The sequence below is a fragment of the Zingiber officinale genome, chromosome 9A (assembly GCF_018446385.1).
Source record: "Zingiber officinale cultivar Zhangliang chromosome 9A, Zo_v1.1, whole genome shotgun sequence".
NCBI lineage: Eukaryota > Viridiplantae > Streptophyta > Magnoliopsida > Zingiberales > Zingiberaceae > Zingiber > Zingiber officinale.
Genome location: NC_056002.1, coordinates 111,708,776 through 111,720,680, shown reverse-complemented (window position 1 = coordinate 111,720,680; position 11,905 = coordinate 111,708,776). Strand labels below are relative to the sequence as shown.

Genomic DNA, 11,905 nt, shown 5'->3' with positions numbered 1-11,905 from the left:
ATAGTCTAGGCGACGCCTAGTCTCGACGGTGTGTCAAACTCGCCACTTAACTATTTGTACACGAATATATTAAAATTAATTAAATAATTTCAAATTAATAATTTTAATTAACTCTTAACTAAGATTGAAATAATTTAAATATATTTAATTAAAACCTATATTAAAAATTATTTTATTTTTTATTTTTAAATATTTAGATTAAATTTTTATTTTTAATTTAATATATTTTATTAAAAATAAATATGATAAAGAATAATAACTATTTATAATATTACGTATAAAAATTAGTAAATAAAAAAACTAACCACCTAAGCAACTGAGAGGTGGAAAAATCTTGTAAACGAGTCTAAATTCTCTATAGGTCATGTAATGAAAGAATAAGAGAAGTTTTACCAACAATTCATAGCAGAAGCCTTTTGTAAGGCCTTGAATGTGTTTGTGTCGGTCACAAAGGTGTTGGAATATGGATAACAATTTCGCCCACTATTGAAGACTAGAAAGGTGGCCCTTCAGCTTCACCCTTTGTCATTTTCGTAAACAGCTTTGATCCGCATTTACTCAACCACAAACATCTTCAGAAGTTTCATGCCCTCAGCTTCGTTTCCTCTAAGGATCTGATGAAGTCTTGGATTCTTTGTTTCAGCTCTGTGTTGAGCATTAGCATGTCTTGAGTGAGATGGGAACACGGTTGAATGGATCAGTCTGGGTTTACAAGACGATATTTTAGTTTTTTCATCATCAGACATGAGAAAAAAAAATGATTAATGATAGGAAAACTATACATTACCACTCAGCAAGTGCCTTTGGATAACCGGCCGGTCTACTTATATTCTTGATAAAGGTAAAAATGACAGGATCTCTCATCAGTTATACTAAACAAAAGTAATAATGTTGGTCAGCATCACAAGGAGAAAAATCATAAACTATTCACTGCATAAACATGAATTTATCTCGTGTTGCTTTACTAAATTAAGATTTTTTTTTTTCAAGGAGTCGAGAAGGTTATACCTATATCGGATCAAGGAATTCATTTGATATCTCTTCAAGCATAGCCTCAACATTCAATGCTTTAAAAGATGCTGATTTGGCTTTGAGACCAAGCAGAAAAAACTTCTGAACTACTTTACCATCTTCACCAATCTCGAAAGATGGATGGCCATACAATAAGAAGGTATCTTCTTATGCACAATTGTCTTCCATAAGCAAGAATGCCTTGTGAATCATTCTTGTTCATCAATGATTTAAACTGTTTCAATTCTTATAAGTTATTGTTAATTCTGATGACTTTATTGTCATCAGAAAATATTATTATAGGATTAATTAATTATTTTCTCTTTTTCAGGTTGAAAGGGTAGCTACCATGCTAATTCACTCTCTCTTGCATCTTGCTGATCTTCAACGGAGGTTTCGTAATATAAAAGATCCTAAAAAATACGAATTTAGAACCACACAATTGTGAAAACAAATTAGTGCAATGTTCATTTGACTTTTCGTATTATCTTAAATTATATTTTTATTTAATGTCTGTGAATGTGCTATGAAAGATTGTCCAGATTTATATCCATATTGCAAGAGGTGATAAAAAGAATGTGTTTCCTGCTGTGGGATGGATGGACAGAGATATCTCCTATACACAATTGTCTTGCAAGGATAAAAATGTCTTGTGAATCAACCTTTTCTATCATGATTTATGTAATATTAAATTTTCTGAAGTTTTATAAATGAAACAGTGTTTACATCTGCAGTTGATATTCTATCGAAAATTGGTGAACATGGTAAGGTGATCCAGGAGTTTGTTTAACTTAAAGCCAAATAAGCAGCTTCTGAAGCATTGAATACTGAGGCTATTCTTAACAAGATACCAGATGAATTTCTTAACCCGATTCAGGCTTGAATCGAGACAAGAAATTTATCTAGTATCTCTCCAAAAATAGCCTTAACATTCACTGCTTCAGAAGTTGTTGATTTGGTTGGATCACCTTATCATCTTCGCCAATATTCGAGAGAATATCAACGGTAGATGTAAACAACTATTTCATTTATAAAACTTCAAAAAAATTAACACTACATAAATAATGATAGAAAAAGTTGATCACAAGGCATCCTTATCCATGCAAGAAAATCGTGCATAGGAGATACCTCTCATTGTATGTTCATCCATCCTTCAAGATTGCAACAAGAAATACATTCTCTTTGTCACCTCTTGCAATATGAACATAAATCTCGGCAATCTTTCACAGCAAATTCACAAGCATTAAACAACAATGTAATTTAAGATCATACGAAAAGTCAAATGGACATTGCACTAACTTGTTTTTACAATTGTTTGGTTCTAAATTCGTATTTTTCAAGATATTTTACATTACAAAATCTCCGTTGAAGATCAGCAAGCTGCAAGAGAAAGTGAATTAGCATGCTAGCTACCCTTTCAACTTGAAAAAAGAGTAAAGAATTAATTAATCCAATAATAATATTTTCTGGTGACAATAAAGTCACCAGAATTAACAATAACTTGTAAGAATTGAAATAGTTTAAAGATCTTTAATTTCAACTTTTGAAATTGCTGGAACTTTGTCTTGAATTATCCAAAGCTCTAACTCAAACTACAATAATCCCTTTTGAGGATGTAATATAAAATATATTAGTTATAAATTTATATTGGTTTCTCTATGGATGACAAAGTTAATATTCTAAGAAAACAAAGCATGGAATCCAGGGACGGGCAAAGATGAGACAACATTCTTCCCATGTACAATTGTTGAATGCATATTTTGTACTTAATTGAGTAAATATTGAAATATCTTAGAATAGATGTATCACTATTACTGAAAGCAATAAGTGTTATGTTAATAAAATATTAATCAATAAAGATCAAATTAATTAGATGCATGTTAACACCATTATTAAAATAAAGTAATCAAATCAAATTAATTAACTAATTCAACAAATAGAAAAAAAAAACTATATTGAACCCTATTCTTTCTTGAGTCCATCGACATAACCGTAGACCTCCCGAACCCTTTTTCCCATGGAGTGAATACTTTGTCATTATGACCCACGCGCCGTTGTTCTCTATTTTGCCTCGTGCCTCTTCCACCCATTGACCTTTCCCCCTTGCACCGAAGGTCAATGTTGGTGTTCCTTTTGGGCAACATGGAGAAATTTAGTGGCAAGTTGAATCTCTAATGCAAGCCAACAAATCTCTCACCACAAGATGGAAGATCTCCATAAGTTGGTGAGTCGCTGCCACTAATGTCAGATTTCAACAGTTGCGGCTTTGCAGATCGCTAACCTATTTCCTTCCTGTCATAGCCCCACACCATGTAGCCCACACCAAATAGAGAAGAAGGTAAGATTAATTCAATTTTTAATGGTTAATTAAACTAATTGATTTATATGCAGATGCGGAGAAGAAGATAAAAGTAAGATTTATTCATTGTCGGATTTGATGGATCACTAATAGAGATTAATTTGATTAAATAATCAATTAATTAGTTAAGGATGTTAATTGAAGTCTAATTACAGTTGCTAATGACTTACATAACTAAACTGAAGATTAAGTATAGCTGAATCAAGATAAACTAATAAATTGATTTATTTAGGTTGTAAGTCAACTAATTGATTGATAAATCCTTACGCAATCACTTAATAATGTGCTACCCCATGATTAAGAAGGTTAAATGAATACTTGATAAAAGGGGAATAAATGGTTAACCTACTTAGATTATTTAGAGTTATTAGTATTATTCTAGTACTTAGTTTGTTTGGTATCTTATACTTGTAGGATTCGAGCTCGAGGTAGACCTTTGACTTGAAGACGGTACAGTTAGGACAATCTACAATAGAGGTGGATAGTTTCTTCTTTAACCTCCTTAGATCTTTGATCTTAGTGCATGATTGTCTTTCATTTATGTTGATTAAGTAGCATTTACTTGCTTACCTTGACTCCACTCTATTTGCTTCTTGAGTTTGATACCTACTTGCTTGAGTTTATTTTTAATCTATTTTGATATCTATGCAGTCTCATTGTTATTCATACTATGTTGTTTGTCATTTGCATTTGTGCTCTATGTTAATAATAGTATACCGTTGCATAATTGGCAACCTATACGCTTGGGTGTGATGGTTTACTACTTCCTTATTATTACATTTGTCCACAAGACCCATTCGTGGTAGCATATTGTTGCATGCAGTCAGTAGCTAAATGGTTGCCTCACCCTGTCTACCCACGAAACACATTCGTGGTAGCATGTTGTTGCACGTAGATAATGGTCATGTGTACATCTAACTACCCACAAGAACCATTTGTGGTAGCATATTGTCCTTAGTATGTACACACCTGACTGCTCATGAGGCTCATTCCGGGTAAAATATTGTTCCCCGTAGTCAAGACTTGGTATGTGCAAGATTTGCATTGGTTATGTGATTATTATTGTTATTTATTATACTTGATGGATTTGGTTAATTGTTGGTTATATTGACATCCTTGATATCAGATAGTAGGTAAGATAACCGGAGACGGTGTTATTTGGCATACCTGGTTATTCATGTTAGTAGATAGTTATGTTGTTGCTTTTGCTTTTATCCGCAGATATTATGTTGGTGCTCTTATTTACGTTAGGAAGTAACATTATACTGCTTCCTTTGATCTCCTTACACTATGTAGTTCGTGCACTATTCTTTTTATACCCGCCGAGTTGTTAGACTCACTACTCCTTGTTTTTTTCCTATGACTTTTAGGTTCGTGTGACTCAAAAGTTCTACCTGTCAGTCTCACTCGAGTTTGGATGCTCTTTCGAGTTGTTTGGTTTATTTTCCACGACCTCTATTTACATTTTCTTCTTATATTTATTTTTCTTATACGGAGTCGTTATACTCACTACCCATGAAACAACTGCTAGAATATGAATATATATGCAGAAAAAAATCTACTTGTGTATGCAGACCAGTGAATTCAATATCCACATAAATTTTAAGAAGATTTCTAACTAGAGAGTCAAGAAACAACTGGTGTCCTTTAAAAAGAGCAGCAGTAGCAGAAAACCCACTGTAAGAATTAAAATTTGTAAATTGTGTTAAATTTTAGAAAGAAATTAAATTGAAAAAACTGAATTTCCAACCTTCTTTTTGGTAACCAACAATTTAGTACTTCAACCATTTTAGCTCTCAGATAAGGGTTCTTAAAATAAGCATGGCTCGCCATGAACATAATTATGAAATTCAAGAAATCATCCTGGAAATAATATGAACAATAATGGTTTTAGGTTCTTAATGTATTTGACACTAGAAACAACACATGAATAAACATATACCTGATGTGCAATGTTGAGTATTACCCAGGCACATTGGGGTATACACCATAAATCCATTATCAGAAAAATCAACCACATGGGACACGCCAAGGACCCTATAGGAATATTGATGTGTTCTCACCAATGAGCAGGATCCATTCATAGAAACAATTTTGAGTTTAGAGTTATGACAAGTACCATTACACGATGTCCTCTCTTGGCCAATGCTTTGGGTAAAGTTCTAGCAACATCTCCAACTTCACCTAAATGAAAACATCAACCAATTTAAGCACCAAGAATAACAAGTTCAAATTTCAAACAACACATGTAATGGTTAGTACTAGAAGGTAAGTTTCTTCAAAACAAAAGGTCAGAAGAACTGATTGAGAATGATGTGAAACCAAAAAATTAACCTCCATTGTCAAAAATATAAATTTTCAATTAAGATGATTTCATTCAGTCAATGTGAAACAAGCCATTCCTGTTTTAGACCATGGCGCGCATTCTGCAGCTACCACTATGATATTCATGGCATCTGGACCAAAGAGTCGATGATTTCTTGTTTTAGCGGAAGTCCTTGTTGATTGTTTGATATTTGTGCATATGCTTCTGCAGACTCCAAGGTTCTCATATTTATTGAAATAAGATTCTGGCTCTTCAGCGAAACCTATGCCAGTCTGAGTGGGGGAGAATTGTGAGAGGCTGAGATTGGGAGATAGGCGAGGAAGGGGGAACAGCTAGGAGAGGTTGAGATTGTCCAAAAACTGCAGGCTAGTGTAAGTTTGTAAGCGGCCGATGTTCCTGTGACATATGCTTTTGAAAAAATAGAAGTTGGTTATGCGCGCGGCAACGTCAGCGGCCGCGGCAGCAGCAACGTCGATGGCAGCCTCTCAACTCGATCGGGCTGGCGGACGCTGCGGTTGCTGCAGGAGGCGATCTGGGACGGACAGCGGAGAAAGAAGAATAAAAGAGACTAGGGTTATGATTCAGTGTCTGTGTCCTCGTTTTGGGCTAGGCTATAGCCCAAATAACCACCAAGTAATGAAATTTTACTATGGGACAAGAAAAAGACGTAACTACTAAGGGTGCCTTTGGTTTGCACGTTTTTTAATTTTATTTTTTGGAAAACGCACATTTTCTAGGAAATAGAAAATAACTTTTAGTCATTCTCTATTTTTCCAGAAAATGATATCTATTTTTTTAGAAAACAGATATGAAAAATACAATCCAAACACCATTTTTAAGAAACGCGCATTTTCAAAAAATGGAAATAGAAAATACGCAACCCAAACGCACCCTAAGTTTTTACAGTATTTTACCATAAGGTGTACGTGGAAATTTGAAATTATCAAAAGATATACCCTAGTTTTGTATTTGCCAAACCCCACGTTAAAAAAAATGTAAAATTTCTTTTGTACACCTCCCGTCAACATCATATTTCGCCATCCCATTTTCTCAGATGTCCGAAGCACATTTGAATTATTTTAATTTAAAAATTTTATTGATGGTTCGGATGTTAATGGCGTCAACATCTTTATCCCTCCCTCTCTCAACGCATGCAAGCCTCGCGCTTTTCTTAACTCTCTGATAGCAAAAAATCTTTCGCTCTTTTTAAGTTGCGAGATCATCCCCCCACCCAAAGACTACGTATCTTCGTGGGTCCATCAGGCGACATCAACGGTTTCCAGCGAAAATCCACACTAGTCCCATCTCTATAGTAAAGATTTAAGGTTTCTATCAATACTCTTCTTTCATAATGGCGGAAGGAAGTGGGTCGGATGTTTCATCCTCTGTTGTTAAATTATCTGCAAATGTATCACCTTCGAAACTATTAGATTTGCAAAGGCCGAACCAGTGTAGACAGAAATTGCATTGGAGCAGCGTGTTAGGTCACTTTAATAGTTTTTATGAAACATCCATAAAGAAAGGAAGACATCATAGATGTATTATTTTACATAATCAATACATAGCACTGATCAAATAGTTCCCCTTTAGTATTTTCTTGAACATACAAGATATGTAACATATCCGTATTATATTAGTCAATATTTCAAAATTAGAAATCAACTTCTCAAACCTTTAGATTTTCAAGTACAGCTTATTATTGTGAATTTGAAGCACGAAGTAGTAGTTTACTAAAATAAAATAGTTTGAAAATCTTAATATTTATTTATGTTAATCAGCTGATGGCCATGGTTATTGGGATATCATGACAAACGAGGGCCTAAAATGATCTCATATCAGGTCCAACGTGGATCTAATATGATAGCATATCAGGCCTAACATTGGGTCTAATATGGGATCATTTTAGGCCCTTGTTTACCATGATATCATCCTATATAATATTGATCTTGTCGTAGAAAATTACTTATCATTTAAGTTTTTCAGGTGTACTGGTTGCCTTTACAAGAAGAGGTGTTTCTTTGTTGCTTGGTATTGTAGACCGAGGCGCTTCAGTTTTGATCAATTCAACTAAAGCATCGGGTGACTAATTAGCGCGCAACTATCACTTGCGCAGGATCAAATTAATTCATTTATACTCAACCAAACCCCTTAACCTACACTAAGATAGTATAGTAGAGGACCGGGTCGTCTCTCACGTGGAACCAGTGGTATAACATTTGCTCTCAAACGAAATCGAATAATGGGGATTTTGTTTTGGAATTTCTACAACTAATGCAAATAAGGAAATCCTAACTAACTAGAAAATATGAACTCACAACGTAGTGTCACTCTACGTTGTGAGGATCCTTTCTAGAAAAGAAACATGCATAAAGAAAGCAACAGTTAAACAAAGACAATTAACTAACAACTTAACAACAATTAAACAAAACCTAATTAAGCATAAGTGTTAAACTTGTACCACATTGTCACCCTATGATACAAGATCAACAATCATACTTAAACGAAACTAACATGCATAAATGAACTAAACATAGTGCAATCTATCAATCTAAGAAGCAATAAAAAACATAACAACCTAATTAAGCAAGAAAGTAAACTACATTAACCTTAAACAATTAACATGAAGGAAAACTAACAACTAAGCAATTCAAACATGAATCAAAACAGTAACTAAAATATCCAAAATGCATAAGAACAAAGACAAAACAAATCAAACAAGGAAACAAACTAAGTTAATCACCAAATCCACTCCTCTGCAATCATACACCCATTCAACTACCCTTCACCGTCACACAAAGGTCCCAGATCTGGAACGCCATCGCTGATGAACAGCACACGACTGCCCCTGATCACGACCAGCTTGCTTGAGTGATCTGTCGGAATTGGAGTGCTTGTGCTGGAATTGGAGTACTTCTGCTGGAATTGGAGTATGCACTGAGATGGAACCTTCTGTTTGCGGAACACCGTTACCAGAAGATCCAACAACGTCAGTGATGAAGTTGAGAAGAAGCTCGCTGGAGAATAAGGCACAGTCGGATTCCTCTGCTGGAATCCTCTGCTTTCGGAACGCCATCCACAGGAAGATGTCCGCTGAGGTAGGGATGAAGAAGGAATACCTTGCTTGAGGAGAACGCTCCGCCGTCAAGAGAACCCTAGACCCACACTGCTGTCCACTCAAAGAGACCGCCGGAGCTGCTGTCGTCGCCGATTGAGCAGATCGGAGAAGAGGATAAATGGATGTGGAGGACCGGCCGGCGGCGGTGAAGGTAAGGAAAGAGCCGCCGGCCGGTGGTGAGGAAGAAGAAAGGAAGAGAGTGGCTAGCGGTGGGGGAAATCTCGTGCCCTAGCCTAAGTCGCGAGGAAGGTAAGAAAAGGGAGCTTTTCTCTCATGCGATCTGGGCCGTCCATCTTGATGAAGGAGGTGGATGAAGATCTACTCGTTTGATCTTGTTGATGAAGAGATGAGTGGTCCGGATCAAGTTGCCTTCTTGTTTGGATACAATGGTCTATATCATTTTAGATTTGGATCATGGGTAGGATGCTTTGATCAGAATGAAGGAGCAAGATCTCTCTTGATCTAGATCAACGGTCCACACTGATTCAGCTTGATCTCATTCGTTTGACCTCCAAATTAGGCCAAATTCGATCCGGCTCAACCTTAATCCACGACTCTTTGAATTTCCTACAAAACCACATAAAAATATGAAATTAAATTTCACAATTTGTAAGAAATTTCTAATTAAGTCCAAAATAGATTTCCCTCACAAAATGTAATATAACCATAAAATTAAGCATCAAAAGATAAAAATGTCAAGAATAAGAGCCAAAATAATACACCAAAATACTCATTATCAGTAACCTCTTTCTAACTTATTTCTCAAATAAAAAAGAATCTATCATATCATGAATTGAGGAGTTGCTTAAATTTTATATCAATCGTGTTAAAAATATGACGATATTTTGTTATTTTGCAAATTCTACATTTTGTATATATTTGTTTGTGTCTTATTTTCTTCTAGTACATATAAGGTCTTTTTATGTCTTATACATATAGTAGACGATTTTGAGAATCTTGTTATATTCAACTGGACTGAAGTCATCCATGAATTTATGATTCAATAATTACTTAAGATTTGGGACATATTTTTATCAACTTAGATAATGCATTCCAACACCAACCTCCCTTATGTAAAGGGTTGTGCTGGTCTTTTGGCAGTGACTTTATTTTTGACGTTAAATTTAACAATATTTTGCAGACATGTATAAATATCTAACATTTATCATGATGAATCAGACATAGTTTTTGGAGCATTTTCTAATCTAAAAATCATACAAAATTGAAGGAGCACAAATAAATAAGTGGAGGAATATTCCTTCACATATAAGTAAGGTGAGGGATTTGTTCCACCGAGTCTTATCTGAAAAGGTAAATTTTGAATACTGTCACTTTAGTTAGGTTAATATGCTTTTTTTAACATTTGATTTAATAATTTGATAGGTTATAATTGACCTAATCCCTACCCAATATGAAAAATTATTGATTGTGAACTTTGATTTCGTTGATGACATTCAACGTCCAATAGAGACATTACAATTTGAAGACAACAAAGCATGAAGCTAAAGTAATAAGGAATATTGTAACTGCATTATTCCAGAAAATCGAATTAAGAAACTAACAATGGAGAACATGTATTTGAATGATAGGGTGGAAGACTTACTGGAAATAACAGAAAATAAAGGCATGTAATCTCAATCAAGCGATCCTATAGTCGATGCTCAATTTGAACCAGTAGCTTTTGGAACAAGAAGTAGGAGAGGACGTGACATAAGTGGCTATGATTACAAGGATACTCCAATTTGTTAGAGCAATCCCAATGGTCCGGTGTGACCATGTGTTTTGATGTTTGGGCAAAGGATTTAAGTTAGGTTCACCCTTGTATTTGATATGTGCATGTGAGTGTGTAGGTTTGCAGGATACACATATGACTGAGCTTGATGGCTTCAGGTCCGGTGAAGGATGGGGCATCCGAGGGACCGTGGACATGGCAACAAGGACAAGAGCCGAGGGAAGCACACTTCAAGACATACGCGAAGGATGGCATAGGGACAAGTCGTGGGCTTGAATGCATCCGAGGGACGAGAGCCAAAGGGAAGAAGACTTGAAGACAATAGGTCAAGGCTGCAAGGAAGGATCAAGTGAGCTGTGAGGGTACGAGTAAATGAGAGATTGTACTCAGGGTAAAATTCCGGGGGGTTACTATAGCAGCCAACGGGGGCACTATAGCAGTCAATGGGAACTATAGCAGCTGACGGTACTATAGTAGTTACTGTAGCAATCGACCGGTATACTGTAGCAGTCGACTGTGCATTGTAGCAGTCGATTGGTGCACTATAACAGTCAACTGGTGCATTGTAGCAGTTGACTGGTAAAGAGTCATTGGCAGAATCACAGATTCTCTGGAGTACAGTTGGGTTGGCACTAGTCGACTGGTGCAAGGATCAGTCGACTGCTAACAGTAAACAACAAGGTTGTTTCTCCCCAAGCTCTATAAGATGGAGTTTGGGATAGCTGGCCAAGGTGACAAAATTATACTTGGTTAAAACCTAATTAGTAGTCAACAAGTTTCAAGTGCTCCTGTAATCCAAAAGGTCTTGGTTGGTGTTCTGGTGAGATTTCTTCACCCACAAGGAGTTACTTGAATAGCCGGAGTTTGCCGGGGGCTAATCCACCGAAGGATTGAGGGATCTCCACCTTACGGACAGTCGTGGAGTAGGAGCCCTAATATCTGAACCATGTTAAAGGAAACGTGTTAGCGGTTTGCATTTCTCTTCTTATCTTTAGATTAGCTTTCTATTTGTTGTTGTTTTGTATTCCGCTATGCTAACATCATAGGAAGCAATCAAATTGGGGGCACTGTCTATCCAACCCCCCTTTTAGCCGGCCACAAGATTCCCAACACAATTGATAGTCCATTGTGCATGGCTTCAGATTTTACCTAAAAGGAAGCAGAGAAATATACAAATATGTGAGCCTATGGAGAACGTTTTAATAGAAGCATATGGTAAAAAAATTGTAAAAGAACCTGATGTTATGGAGAAGAGGAAAGGAAAAATTGATGTGGATGATATGGAAGAAGACAGAGACATTGTCACTATAATGGAAGGCACTTTTGAAGAAGAGGCAGAGAAGGATGCAGCTAGGATTGCCC

At 35.9% G+C, this 11,905-nt stretch overlaps 1 long non-coding RNA gene across 2 annotated transcripts; it reads right to left on the bottom strand.

Moving 5' to 3' along the window:
* Nucleotides 1-332: 332 nt before the first annotated feature.
* LOC122019715 lies at nucleotides 333-9,074 on the bottom strand. Of its 2 annotated transcripts, XR_006122003.1 has the most exons (7): nucleotides 8,437-9,074; nucleotides 5,490-5,554; nucleotides 5,313-5,407; nucleotides 5,121-5,233; nucleotides 1,009-2,615; nucleotides 788-872; nucleotides 333-702 (listed from the first exon to the last, which is right to left on the bottom strand). It is a non-coding gene; the product is annotated as an uncharacterized LOC122019715 (long non-coding RNA). The 2 variants fall into 2 exon arrangements; XR_006122002.1 differs by lacking the exon at nucleotides 1,009-2,615 and having other exon boundaries at nucleotides 8,437-9,062.
* Nucleotides 9,075-11,905: the final 2,831 nt, after the last annotated feature.